Raw genomic sequence first — 15,588 nt, forward strand, 5'->3', positions numbered from 1 at the left:
TTTGTTTGTATTTCTCTTGTATCAAACTTAAGTATTATATAAAGCCAGTTGATGTTTACGTTTCATCTCATTGTGATGTTATTAAACACATGTTATCTAAGCCAATACTACATAGTCGAATTGGCAAGTGGGCTTTAGCCCTTACTGAATATTCACTAATATTTCAGCCTCTCAAGGCAATGAAAGGTCAAATTGTGTCAGATTTCATTGTCGACCATGCGGTGGTTGAGAGTCATCAGCATTATGTGGATTTGAAACCTTGGAAGTTATATTTCGATGGTTCAACACATAGAGAGGGTACTGGTGTTGGAATATTGATAATTTCTCCTGATGGAATTCCAACAAAGCTCAAGTATAAAATCGAAGGTCCATTATGCTCCAATAATGAAGCTGAATACGAAGCATTGATCGCTGGACTTGAAGCTTTGTTAGAATTGGGGGCAACCTGAGTCGAAATTAAAGGAGACTCCGAATTGGTCATCAAGCAATTGACAAAAGAGTACAAGTGTATCAAAGAGAATTTGATCATGTATTTTGTCATTGCAAATAGGCTACTTAAGAAATTTGAATATGTGGAATTAAAACACGTATCAAGAGTGAATAACCAGGAAGCAAACGACTTGGCACAATTAGCTTCAGGATATAAAGTATCAAAAGAAAAGTTGGAAGAATTGATTGAAGTAAGAGGAAGAGCAATGTTTACTAAACTTTCGCCAAGTGATCTGGAGAACTCACGATTAGGTTATGCCAACAAAGAACAATTCGAGGTACTGAATATAGATTCATTGGCAGACACAGATTGGAGGAGTCCAATTATTAACTATCTGAAGAATCCTTCGACGGATACAGACAGAAAAATCAAGTATAAAGCCCTGTCATATTATCTGATGGGAAATGAATTGTTCAAGAAAACTCCTGAAGGGGTATTGTTAAAATGCTTGGGAGAAGCAGAAGCATACTTGGCTCTGTCGAACGTACATAGTGGGGCATGTGGTGCACATCAAGCAGGGCACAAAATGAAATGGCTTTTGTTTCGATATGGGATGTATTGGCCTTCGATGTTAAAAGATTGCATAGAATTTGCAAAAGGGTGCCAAGAATGCCAAGAACATGCAGGTATCCAACATGCCCCAGCAAACGAACTAAGTACGATAGTAAAACCATGGCCTTTTAGGGGATGGGCACTAGATTTGATTGGAGAAATTCACCCCAAGTCCTCTAAAGGTCAAAGATACATTTTGGTAGGAATAGACTATTTCACAAAATGGGTCGAAGCAATACCACTGGCAAATGTGGATCAAGAAGCTGTGATTGAGTTTATTCAAAAACATATTATATATAGGTTTGGAATCCCAGAAAGCATAACAACGGATCAGGGATCAGTCTTTACTGGACGAAAAATGCAAGACTTTGCCAGAGAAATAGGTTTCAAGTTATTTACTTCTACACCTTATTATGCTCAAGCAAATGGCCAGGTTGAAGCAGCAAACAAAGTAATAATTGGCCTTATTAAGAAACATGTGGGAAAGAAACCCAAGAATTGGCATAAGACTTTAGATCAGGCACTTTGGGCTTGTCGAACATCTCCAAAAGAAGCTACAAATACAACTCCTTTTCAGTTAACGTTTGGACATGACGCAGTACTTCCAATTGAGATATGTTTACAATCAGTAAGAATACAAAGGCAAGCAGACATTCCTCCCAACGTATACTGGGAATTAATGATGAACGAGTTAGTAGATTTGGACGAAGACAGGCTTCGAGCATTGGAAATGATAAAGAGGCAAAAGGAAAGAGTGTCCAGAGCATATAACAAAAAGGTGAAAGGTAAAACTTTTGTTAATAATGATCTGGTTTGGAAAGTTATTTTACCTATAGATCGAAAGAATCAGGCACTTGGTAAATGGTCCCCACATTGGGAAGGACCCTTTCGAATCCTAAAAGTATTCTCGAACAATGCTTACGAAATTGAAGAATTAGCTGAAGATCGCAGGATCTTAAGAGTTAACGGGAAATATTTGAAGAGATATAAACCTAGCATGCATGAAGTAAAGATTGCAAAGACGTAGACACTCAGGGTACTACGAAAAGCCAAAATGGTCAGGCAGGTGTCAAAAATATACTTCACATTGATCAAAATGGCTTCACAATCAGAAAAGAATTATGAAAAGGAAAAATCAAAGAAGACACCAAAATATTCTTTTCATTTCAAGCATGGGAATACATCCATTACAAAAAGATCCAGGAATAGGATCTGAGATTACAAAAAGAAAAGAAGGCATAGACATATAAAAAGATTAAACCTAAACTCGCTAGTTAATTCTGGCGTCTAAACCTTCCAAAGATAGCACAGGAAGAGGTTCAGCCTCGAACATGTCCCTAGCTCCAGAATCACGCATCCTTCTCACTACGCCTTTCTTGAGAAAAATGTAACTAAGGAGCCTTCCGTATGGAAGACAAGTCACACTTTCTCGACGATCAACACCGATAGCGACAGCTTTGACAAGCCCCTTGAAGATCATCAAAGGTATGTTGATCTTTCTTCCCCGAAGACCACAGAGAATAAACTCCAGATCTTCAACCATGATGTTGTTCTCATCGATCACCCGAGGTTGGAAGTTGCCTACGAGCATTTGGTGCCAGATCCTGATGGTTTTTGCGCTGAAGCGATCACTGTCCATAAGTGTTCTCAACATGATATGAGTAGTCATGCTGAAAACATTATCATCAAAAGTTGCTCCGGAGTTATTGCATCTTATGAGATTGGCAATAGTAGTGGGAGTAATGCTAAGGTGAGCATGTCGAATGGATGAATCAATGGTGGCTCTACCTTCAGGGTCTATGCGTAAAGACGCATTCATCCAAAACTCTGCCACCATGTTAGGGTAGATGGCACCCTGCAGGACTTCCTCAAAGTAGAAGTTCAGTTCCTGGTTAGCAAAGAGGGTTTCAATATTAATGAAGTGACGAACAAGTTCATCCTCATTAAGTCTGAACTCACCCTTGATAAGAGTTTTGAGATCGTTAAAAGAGAGAATTCCAGCCATTTCAAGGAAAAATGGTGTTTGAGAGGAAAGAGTTGTGGGTTTTCTTTTTTCTGTGTTTTGGTTTGGAGAAGAAACACTTGAATGAAGAAATAAAAGTGATGTTGAACCCTTTATATAGAAAGGGAATACTGAAGGGTGGTTTTACATTTGTAATGAGTGATTAGACTGCGGTTCGTTTTTCAAAGTGAGGAGTTATGGCCTCCGCCGTTTCCCGCCCTTGGAAGTTGAGAAGTAATCATTAAACTGATGCACGCACGTCTTAAAACCGACGTTTTGGAGAAAGTGACGTCACTTTTTAATAATGATTATGGCTAGAAGAAGTGGAAACGTCAAGTCTAGAGGCAAGAGTGCTGCGAAGGATGTTCAGGTTCTACATGTTGCATTTAATAAAAGCACTGTAGGAAATCTAAAGATATATTCGGCAGAAAATTGAAAGATTTGCTAAATTAATGTTGGCAAATATTATAGATAGAAATGGGAGTTAAGCATGCAAATGTTATATGGCTACAGTAGTCTCGATTACAAAATAAAGGTGCAATAAGTAACAATATTGAAAACATCTAGCTAAAATCCTCAGGGAGATCCTTTTTGATCTTCAGGTATTGAGTTTCCCATGAGGACATTCGAAGTTCAATTAGTGCCCTTTGTTTCTTCAACTTTTCGATCTCTAGCACTAACTTCTGTGCAGTCTCGAAATGTTTAATTCCTGACTGCACCACTTCGAGCAAATCTTGTTGATTAGATTTTTGGAGGGCTGCTTGGCTACTTTCAGCTTCCTTTATCTTGCCCTCGAGTGTTTTTATTTCTTGTTTCCAGGAGCTGATTTTCTTCTCATAATCATCAATGGCCTTCTGATTCGCTGAATGTTTAAGCTTGAGGGCCTCACCTTGTTTTGTTGCTTCCACAGCAGAATTCCATGAAGAGTCATGAGAGGCCACTGTCTCAGATAATTCTTTCTCGACATTTTGCTTTCGAAGAATGTTAGCTTGGAGTTGTTCAAGTAGAGAGCCTAGCAGAACAATCATCTCTGAGACTTCTGGGGAAACTTGAAGCAGATCTACTTTCTTTAGAAATTGATTTAAGTTGTGGCTTTTATCAGGGTCCCGGTTGAGAATATCTACAAGATTGACCCCAAAGAATCTCTCTTTTATCTGTCGAAGAAGACTAGGAATATCTTCCTTGTCACTAGAATCTGCAGTTATAGCTGGAGAGACATCAGGCTCCGAAAGCGAAGAAGTATTCACATTCATGATAGCCTTTAAGAAACCAAGAGGATCAGTTTGTTTAAGTTGTTCAAGCTCCGAAGGAGTAGGCTTGGCAGGGGCAGGCGTCGAAGTTGTCTCAGGAGTGGTTTTTGCATCGCAAATCGAAGTTCCCTGAGAATCTGGTTTTCCTGGTTGAGAAGTCTCTTCCATAGCATCTTTTTCCGACGCAGAATCTTCGTTGTCATGTGATTGCTGGTTCACATTGTCGCTGCCTGAGAATGGATGATCCTCTTCCACGTTTTTACCTTGATGAGTAGGTGGGGATTCGTCAGTAGATTGGCTTTCTTCGATTGGCTCATTAGGCAATATGGTGGCAATTGGCCTAACATCTTCGAAGACTGGTGATAGAACATGAGTTTTTGCTCGAGAAGTATCTGTTTTGAACGAAGCAAAGTTAGTCGTGAGGATAAGCCTTCGAAGGTTTTAATTGACGAAAGTTGAAATTTAACAATTACCATAAAGTTTATCAACGTCAATGGTGAGGCCATGGTCTTTAAAACCGGAAGTAGCAGTGCCAGCATCATCCTGCAATAACAAGGTAAAATGTCAGTGCAATTATTTAGCTAAAATCACAAGATAATATGTAGGACGAACTCAAGATACCTTGGGTGGATTGTTGTCTGGACTCGAATTATGACTTTCCAAAACAAGAGCATTGCTAGCAGTCTTCAAAGGAGACTCCTCAGAGGATGCTTGATTGCCAGGAGAAGTAGCTTTTGAAGGACTTGCCTTTTTTCCTTTTCTTGAAGGGGTAACAGCTCTGTGTTTCTTCTTTTGTCCTTGTCTAGTTTGAGGAGGAGATTTATCTTCGCCATTTGAGCCAGTTGTCGAAGAAGCTTTACGCTTCGAACCCGTTGGGGGGTTTCGAGCTCTGGCAAGTGGAAAATGAGAAAGGTGAGTACTAATCACAGAATTGCACAAGATTGAGAGTATGAGATAAGTATGTACCGTGGGCTTCTTATCGGTGACGATCGAATCACTCTCATTTGGTTTGTCGCTTTTAGATGTCTCAGACTCTTTTTGGGCAGAAGCCTCCTTAATCTTCCTCCTTCGTGCAACAGCTGTAGTTGAGACTGAAATTAGTATATCAGTAAAGAAAAGAAAAGTCAGTCGAAAAGATTATCTTAATCCAAACCTTCAGGTATTGGAGTCAGGACACGAACATGTTTAAGATCTACATGAAGATGTCCTTTGAAAGTATCCAAGGTATGCTTAGTCGGAACCACTCGTTCAGCGCGTTTTTTAGTACTCTCTCGAAGAATTTTGAGAGCATTCCCACACACAAACCAGTCTGGAAAAGGAGGACTTAGAGCCACACCAAAATCAGCACTTGGTAGTGGAGGGAATTTTGGAGGATGAAGTTTAAAAGCCACTTCATAACGTAGTTCTGGTCGAACATACGAAGACAATTTCAATTTATTTAGTTTGGCGGAAAACTTTTCGCGCAAAGTGACTGCAGCCTCACGAACGGTCCGACTAAGGTCATCAGGCCTATAGATAGTTTCAAAGAATTTTTGAAAAGCTTGGATTTCTTTAATATGAGTTGAAGTACCTTTTTTGAAGTTCTCCTGCACATCAGTGAAAGCTGTGGTTAGTTCTTGAGCAAGGCTATCAGCATCGAAAATTTGAGAGCTATAATACTCTGTCCACCATTGATGGAAATCTGGTGTAGAGTAGAAAGAAGGTTCGAAAGGAATAGGAGAAAGGTTGGTGACGCCAATGTATTTGTTGATTTTTCGTTCACATTCTTCTTCAGTCAAATACAAAGTGTGGAAACACATATGGTTCCTTTTCTCATATAAGCACTTGGGTGTTATTTGAGTTAGCCCAAACTGCCTCGAGACCAAATTTGGTTGATAGCACATGAGGGTACATTGACCTTTTGACGGTCGAAGACGTTGGGAAAGCAATCTTGGAGTCAGAAAGGCTCCCCAAATTTCCATAGATTCAGTTTGTTGATCTTGAGATGTTGGTGGAAATTATCGAGTAAACCATTCAGGACCTATTATTCTGTGTACAAATGGGGCCATGGAAGGATCGAACTGGTCACGCTGAGCAAACATCATGGAATATGCCAGGAAATGTTCATGAAGCTTTCCCATTTCTTCTTTTGGAGTTAGGTAAGCTAACCTGGTCCCTTCTATAGTTCGATTTTTGATTGTGCTATCTTCCTCATTGACATCTCCTCGAAAAGGAAGATGGGTTTCGAATGTGGCATTAAGCCACAGTTGCAATAGCCAGAAAGGACCAGCGTAAAGTAAACTGCCAGATTTGAAATTCTTGGTAAGATTTGCAGCTTCACTAAGGTTTTCATAAAGAGACCCTAGAAGTAGTTGGCTGAGGTTGAGTTTTCTACCAGCATGCAACTGATTAGCCATGCAAAGGTACCTTTTTGCGACCTGGATAGATCTTGAGCAAAAGGCGCACCGTGAAAGCCATAATGCTAGAAAAGCAATATGCTCTTCGTCAGATACTGTCGTTTCAGTGGTGACATGGTGCTTCTGGATGAATGCCGTGTAAGTGACTTGCGAATCATTAAAACCTATAGTGTCATTATCCATGTCATTGGGATCGAAGGTTTCGCCAGTTGGTCGAAGTCCCGTAATAGCAGCCACATCAAAAAGCGTAGGGGTAACCATTCCACATGGAAGATGGAAGGTATTGTGAGAAGCATCCCAAAAATGAACCGCTGCTACTAACATGGGTTGGTTGTATTCTAAACCTGTTTTTGACAGTTGAATCAAATCGTATATCCCTAACGATTTCCAAAAGGACCCTTTTTGTTTCTCTACCTTTTCTAACCAAGCATAATACAAATCAGGATCTTTGGCTAAAGGGAATGACCTAAACACTTTTACAGAGTTGGTCATATAGTTTAACCTAATTTTGGCTAAAGCTAAAGGGGTTGCAGTTGAAGTTTCCTCAACGTTAGCAGATTTGCCCAAAGGAGAACGACCGTCTTCATCTATCTTGACTTTGCTAACTAATGGTCTAGTCTTATAGTAAGCAGGGAAAAATTTATTCACAGATTGGATATTTTCACTCGGTAACGGGCCCATAAAGGCAAGAGTTTTTCCAGAAAGATCAAAAGGTATGATTACCTGGGAAGCGTAAATAGCGCGTATTTCTTCAGTATTAGGGTTTGGAACGAACTCTCGTTCCCCAGAACGTGTTGCTGATTGAAGCTTCAAAGCGGGTTGAAGAACATTTGAAGATGAAGCCATGGAGAAATTTTTGATTAAAAGAGCAAGATTCTAAAAAGAGTGAAGATGTTTTCAGTTTTTTCGGTGAAGAAGATGAATGAAAGGATGTATAGAGGCACAAGGTCGAGTATTTAAAGGTTTAACGGAAACCTTTTTAAATCTTTTGGGTAAAACCCGAGAGATACGTGGCGGCTGGTGATTTAATCCAACGGCGGTCGAATAAGTTAGCCTTACTCCTAGTATGTAGGAGTAATGATCAGTAAGTAAGGTTAAAACGTGGGAATGTAAGTTATGAGAAGACATCTTTGAAAATGACAAGACGTTTCGGAAACAGTGTTATCAGTGATTATGACGTTAGTCAGCAGTCTTGGAACTTTCAAGGATCATAAAAACGAAATCTTATAATGACAAGAAACGCCTATTTCTGTTGACTCTCGAAACAGGCATTTATTGGGGGCAATTTGTTAGCTGAAGATTTCGTTTCATAATGTTTGTCCTTCGAAGGAGTTGAGAATCGAAGGAAAAGATGGTTACTGATGGCCATCCCTTAAAAAGTAAAAGAATGACTACTGATGGTCATGCTTCGAAGATAAAGATTTCTAAGTTCGATGAAGATAGTGAACACTGAAAGACTAATGAAAGCATATGTCTTTGGGACTTAGACAAAATTCATAGAATATGTATTTAAGTATTACTACTTAGCGTGTTTTCGTAGTGTTTTCAATACACTGCCACGCGTCGAAGACGGACTCAGGCGGGAAGATTTGAAATTCGAAGACGGTTTCGTAACTGTCTAATAACAGATGGCTTCGCTGGAAGTTCCTATAAGAAACGTGGCAGCAGATTAGTGTAGGACCGTTAAGGTCGAAACTAGTATAAATAGGGGTCTTTATGTTAGGATTCCGTGTGTTCATTTTGTACAAATCACTCACATATTTACTCAAGTATCAAGTGTTACGAGAAAGAGTTCGCTGAGAAAATGTACGTATGACACCACCATTTTAATACATGTGTATTGTATTTCATTTCCGAATATATTTCAGGATTACTGCATTTCAGTTATTTCTTGTCATTTACATTCCTGTATCTTTATTTTAATATCACTTACTTTCGAATTTACTTTCACAATCATTTACTTTCAAAGTCTTTAACGTTTCTGCAGTTTAAGATTCTTTATGTTTTAACAGTCTTTAAGTTTCATATGTTATGTTACTTATCTTTTTGTTGAAGTTATAATTACATATAATAAAGCAATTACCAAGATTATTTGTTCTTGAATCGAACAATACTCATTGAAGAGGACAAATTATGAATATGATTCGAATGAACATTGATAACAATCTTCTTGACTATGTGTCCTAGGATCAATCTAGTCGATCCTGCGAGTAACCAAATCATATTTATTATAGTTTGGAAGACTAGCGGTTGTTTACCGGAAATCACCGTAAACAGATGCCTGTTGATGTTTGAGAATTGTTCTGATCTCCTTTACGACGATGGGTAGTGGATTCATATGGTTATCACTTGAACGCCCAAATCAGTTCAAGATTTAAGATGAATATAGTGAAATTGGAGGTCAAAGATTGTGTACCATCTCAAAGAATGAATTGTTTTTATGAATTAGGTCGAGTAGAATGAATTTGAGATTGATTGAACCCTTGTCTTTTTAGGCCTTTGGCCGGTCAAAAACAATTATTTTCCACTAAAGCCGAAGCTAACAATGGCTACACATCAAACAAATAGTATCTCCAACATGAGACGTTTAACCTTAGCGTTTGTTAAAGACGAAGCTTATTGTGACTACACATCGAAGAAATAATGTCTCCAACAAGAGACGTTTAACATTAACTCACATTGAAGTCAAAGCTAACAATGGTTACACTTCAAAGAAATATTGTCTCCTTTCTCCTTCGAAAAACTCTAATTCGGGAAAGTGAAAGTGAAAAATCACTTTTGTAAAAAATTCTAATCTCATCTATTAAAATATTAAATCTGACACTCTCATTTAAAATATTTTCTTCACTGAGAGCTCTCTCCTTCAAAAACACCCAACCAACCAGAGAGAGAATTATTATGCTTGAATTGTTTACACTTCAAGAAAAATATTTATTATTAATATAAGAATGGTGTTTCAATGATTATTAAACAAGAAAAATATTTATTTTAATATAAAAATTATATTATTATTTATAAAAATTGTGGTGTTTCAATGATTAAAATCACACATAATTAAGTTTGGTATTTATCTTCATGATAAATGATTACAAAAATCATATAAGAACATAACATTGCATTTTTTTATTTAGTAGAAAGGGAAATAATAAATAAAATAGAACAAAACATATTTCTTCAAATTTTTTTTTCCCACTTAAAATCCTCCTAAGTGTGGTGATATAAACATTTAACAATTTTATTCAGGGTAATATAGTGGTCTTCATTCTCCCAATTCTTGATCCTTTTCCCAGTACTGACAGAAACCATCATTACACACACTATATTTGTTTAACCTTGGTGGACAATCACGATCATTTTCGCATGCAATTTTTGTTCCTGCATAATCAAATAAGGAAACAAGAAAGTTATAAAAATCTGATTAAAAAGTTTTGTATAAGTAAAAGTTAAAAATGATGTAAACATTGACATACTTCTAAAACGAAAAGTTGGAAATATCTGAGAACTTGTAATATGAAAACTTGTAATAAATATTATTAAAGCATAATAAAACATGAGTACTCGAGCCATGCTTTTTCTCTTTTGCATGTATTGAAAAATATTTGTATCGCAATATAAGTAACAATGTATGTTTTTATAGATTTAGTTGAATAGCACTTGAGAACTTCAAAAACATTTATAAATATTAAATTAATGTTAGATATATATAATAAATATGTTGTGTGTCTCTTTAAGTCACTCAATTAATACCTTAAATAAAAAATTGGATAATCGTCTAAGTTAGTTATTTTAAGTTACTTTTTTAAGCCAGTTGTATTGAAAGGAAAACGAAAGTTCTCAAACAAGATTACAAAATAATAAGGAGAATTTTGGAAAAAAAATTACCCTCCAATTAAAACCTAACTTAAATAAAACAAAGAGTTTTCGCTAAACTCATAAAAGTTACAATTATGATGAGTATATTTCCTTATAAAAGACAATCTGCAAACCAAAGTTTTTCTGAATATAATGTCATTCCTAATCAACCACAAACTCCAAATAGTAGCCAACCACTCATAACATTCCTTACCTCTTTTTACTTTCTTGCGGTTGCAAAAAGAACTCCACCTCCAAAAACTTTCTTTAAAACCACCTACTTTATAATTTAACAAACCAATCCAATCGGTCATTTCCTTCCAAACCAAATCCACAACCTGACAACACAAAAGATAATGAGTCGAAGATTCACCGATCCCATCACAGAAAACACAAGAAAGATTGTTAGAAGAAGAGGAAATACCTCTATAAGCTAATAAATCTTTCGTGGGTAACCTATTAATAAAACATCTCCACTCAAAAGCTTTGATTTTAAGAGGAAATTCCAACTTCCAAATCGAAGTAAAGACCTCACCAAAACAGTTAGTCGGGCCTAGAGGATAAAATCTACTGCTAATCAAATCGTAGAAACTTGTTACCGAGAAATTGTGATCATCATTCGACCTCCAAATAGCCTTGTCTAGTAATCCCGCAACCGGAAAAACAAACAGAAGCAGTTTGTGCATGTCTGCTACAACAATTGTAGCCTCTGAGACAGACCAAAGCGAAACCCTGAAATCGCCCCATCTCCAAACACCATCCAGCCATTCCGGAAAACGACACATCTTGTAACAAAGAAAAGGAAAATAGCGCAGGAAAAACATACTTAAGGATACCCACTTATGTAACATCCCGATTTTTATTAATACTTTTATTAATTATATTAATAATTATATTATTTGGTGTTTTAATAATTACTTATTTATTTAATTATTATGTGATATAATAATTATTTAAGTATTTAATTATGTGAGTGTTTATGTTGTTTGACTTAATTGAGTTATTAGAGAGATATAACTAAATGGGTCTAAGTGATAGAAACATAATGGATGGATTGGTGGGTTAAGCCCAATTGACATAAGAGAGATAGTAAGAGTAGAAAGTTAGGATTTTCGAGTTGGAGTCTCATAACTCATTTTGGGGGAGAAAGAAGAGATGAGAGATAGAAGGGAGGAGCACTTGAGAGAAGAAGAAAAATTACGGAGGAAGCCTCAATTTTCGCAGCAAGTTTCAGCATAGAGTCACCTTGGCAAAACAGACGTATCTCTCAATCCAATCGTTGGATCGTTGCGGTACTTTGACACAACGTTTCTGACTCATAGAGGTAAATTCTGACCGGAGCGATTTTGATTTTGAAGGTTCTAAGTTTGTTTGATAAGCTAATTTCCGAACTGGTTTTTAGGTGTGTCATACCCCAATTTTTTCCCCATGCATTTCATTCCACTAGATCATTTTCATATCATTCATTCATTCACTAAGGCATGATTTCAAATAATCGGCATTTGTACGAAATTAGGGTTTTTGCATAGTTTGAGTCGGGTGTGTCGATTAAGCTTGATTCAAGTGATGTTTTTAGTGGAGCATGGAAGAGAATTTAGGAATTTGAATTCTCCTTAATTGTTTGTCAGCATGCGGTGCATTATTCATCTTATGTGACTTAAGGTGCAAGGCATTAAGAATTGGAAGATATTGGGATTTCATTGGTTTGACGATGAATTTGAGATGTTGATAAGTCAAAATTTTTCAAGACTTCTTATTCTAGCAATTCAAGAGATGGATGAAAAGCTCGGTTGATCTTCAAATGTGATTATCATGAAAAGAATCAAAGTTTTCAAAGAAGAAGAAGGTGATTTCAAGGACATTACAAATTGTTTGGTTTACATACCATACCAAATGCTACAAAGGCACCAAGTTTGATAGTCATGCTACTTAGTTTATACAAAACTTTTGATGGCATTTCAATTATTAATAAGGTGTTACTAAGATAAAAAATTTTGAAATTCTGGTAAGACAGAACCCAGATGTCATATACGATGTCGTGACATCTGGTCTGTCATCAGCTTAGCTGAGGCAGTACATACAGATCCCTCAATTATTTATTACTTCTAACATCCAGAAGTCTGGAAGTGTTGGGATCACATATCAGTTTAGTTAACATTAACAAATCTGCTTAGCAGAGATTCTGTGTTAGCCCAGTCATTAAATCACACACTGATGTCATGCACGATGTTATGACATCCAAACTGAACTTACAAATAAACAGTGCAGAAACATAAACAACACATCAGAATTGTTCACCCAGTTCGGTTCAATCAACCTACTCTGGGGGCATACCAAGCCAGGGATGAAGTCCACTATTAGCAGTATCAATTCAGAGCTAAACTCCCAGTTTACAACTCCTCACTTAATCACTACCCAATGACCCTTCTACCTAGGTTCTCCCTAGATATGGAATATCTCCATTCCACTCCCAATCATAGCAATGATGTCTAGCAGTCAACAACTCAGCCACTGCATCGACGGCTTAATCACCAACAACTTAAATATACATAATGGAGTAGTTCCAAGAACACAATCTTCACTCATTGCTTCACAGCTTCTGAGTGAATATAATAAACCTCTTACCTACAGGCTTCGAGGCACAAATCAGTGACCATCCCACAACCTGGGTGGTTCACTTACACGGCTAACCCTAAAAACTACATCTTTTCAATACTCGGCTAGCTTCCTAAGCTAGGTTACAAAGTTTCCTATTTATAACCTATTCCCAACTGGACTTGGGCTTACAATCACAACATTATTTGCTGTTACAAATCACAGAAAACTTTCTGCTAAAAACAAGGTCTTCAATCATAAGTTTCCTAATTTATCTTCATAATTAGAAACTGCATAATTCTCGAATATTCTAATCTTGATTCTCTTGACCTTTAAACCCGCGCCACATAGGATTGCATAATATTCCATAGAATATTCTGCATCTTTTGAGTACTTACTGAATCTTTATATTCCAGCTCAGCAGGCGCGTGACAGCTAAATATAACAGTAACTGCTGTCAAATACTGATGTCACAGAGCATGTCGTGACATTCCATAGAACATCTTGATGTTGTACCTGTTCTGCATAAATCACAGCAAACAGTATTCTTCACTTCAATTCTCTGCTTCTCACATATCAGGGTGCCAAAAAGACAGCCCATGATTTGTTCTATTACTGATGTACAATCAGCACAATCTTTAGTTTCCCAAAATAAAGACTGAGATAAATAAGGAAACATAATAGAAATAGAATAGAAACTGTAGCAGCTACTGCTGTCAAACACTGATGTCATGACGTCGAGCATGACATCCAACTCACGGCATGTATTAGCTTACACAACCAGAACCTGCATAACCTTAGTCAAGACAACAGAATACACATGAATGTTTTACCACAAAATGCAGCCAATCAAAACATCTACAATCTCCCCCTTTGGCAAATTTTTGGCTAAAACATTCTGTTCACATTAGAGAAACATAGTAGAAAAACAACTAGCAAACTACCAGTTATGCAACATTGCTAAAGCACATCAAAACATCAGTCGTGCTGAACAAGTTCCACAAGCTACACTATCACATAACATGAACAGAACCAACTTGTTCAATATGTTCTGGGGTGACAATCTCTTCTCCCCCTGTTTGGCCATAAATGTTGCCAAAGCAACGTACAGCTCCCCCTTAAAAGTTACTCTGCATGACATGACCACGACACACACAAAAAACACCATCTGATAATCTTTAGATACCACTTCGCCACCAGCTTGATTAGAATACAATAAGTCACCCACAATGGGAGATCTACATTACAAGATGCACTCTTTCATATGTTGTTTATCTTGATCCTTCGAACCCACTTCTGAGATGAACCAAATGTCAACACATTGTGTTTTAACATCTAGCTGTTGAACTCAGCTCCTTCTTCTGCCACTTGAAAGAACTTCCTCCCTTTACAGAACCAGAGTTCAATGATCTCATAGACCTGATTGTGAAACCAAGTTTGAGTACGCAACCTCCATCCTGCAGTTATGCAGTTATGTCATCCAAGCTCACACTGTTATGAATCCCTGCTTCTTTTCCAACAACATCAGACACTCTGATGCATGAGTCATCAGAAGGACTAGTTAGAGACTAATCCTCTAGCTGTACCAAGGATGCCACTTCCTTGAGCAAAGCTATTTCCATGATGTCAAGAATACTGCCACTTGTTCTTGACTTCACAGTGTGCATTAGCCAATGCACTTCCTTACCTAGATCAGAAATAAACTGATCCAAGTAACCACCATCAAGATTATGATGTCTTCTTCTTCTTGTGCACTCCAAAGCTGAACATGTTTCTTGCCAGGAAACCTTTTTCAGAGATCATATGCTTCTGCTGCCACCAAAGAGATAGATCTTAAAACAATTGCACTATCCTTCCTGTACATGGTCTTGAAGAAGAGATGTTCCAACATCTTTAAGAACATCAGTTATCTTGAACTTCCAAGGATAATCAATTAAATACTTGTACTTTGCACAAATAACAATTGATCTTAAATCCTTTCCCAGTTAGATTCACCCTTAGGAAAGAGAGAGATGAACCTTTCCTTACAAATGTGTCACACAACAACCAGAACCCATGTGACACCGTTCAATAGCCAACTAAACACAAGGCTGAATCAGACGTGGGGAGGTTAACAAAATCTCCCCCTCAAACAAACAATCATGGAAACTCCACACCGCTTATCCCTGCATTTGTACATAAAAGTCTCATTATACAACATCCCTACTAGAGGCAACTAGCTCCATGAGTTATACCTATACATACTTCATACACCAGTTGAGGATACTATACTTATATAAACCATGGTTAACAGAGATACCATGCAGCGGAAAACAACTAAAATTTATCCTCAATAAACCTCAGGCCTAAAACAATAACCTTTGCACAAACATATCAATCCAGGTGCACTAGGTTGGGTTTGAAATTAAATCAAACTCCAAACAACAATAACTTACTAACATAGCTGCTCCC

This window comes from Vicia villosa, linkage group LG4 (assembly GCF_029867415.1).
Source record: "Vicia villosa cultivar HV-30 ecotype Madison, WI linkage group LG4, Vvil1.0, whole genome shotgun sequence".
Classification (NCBI taxonomy): Eukaryota; Viridiplantae; Streptophyta; class Magnoliopsida; order Fabales; family Fabaceae; genus Vicia; species Vicia villosa.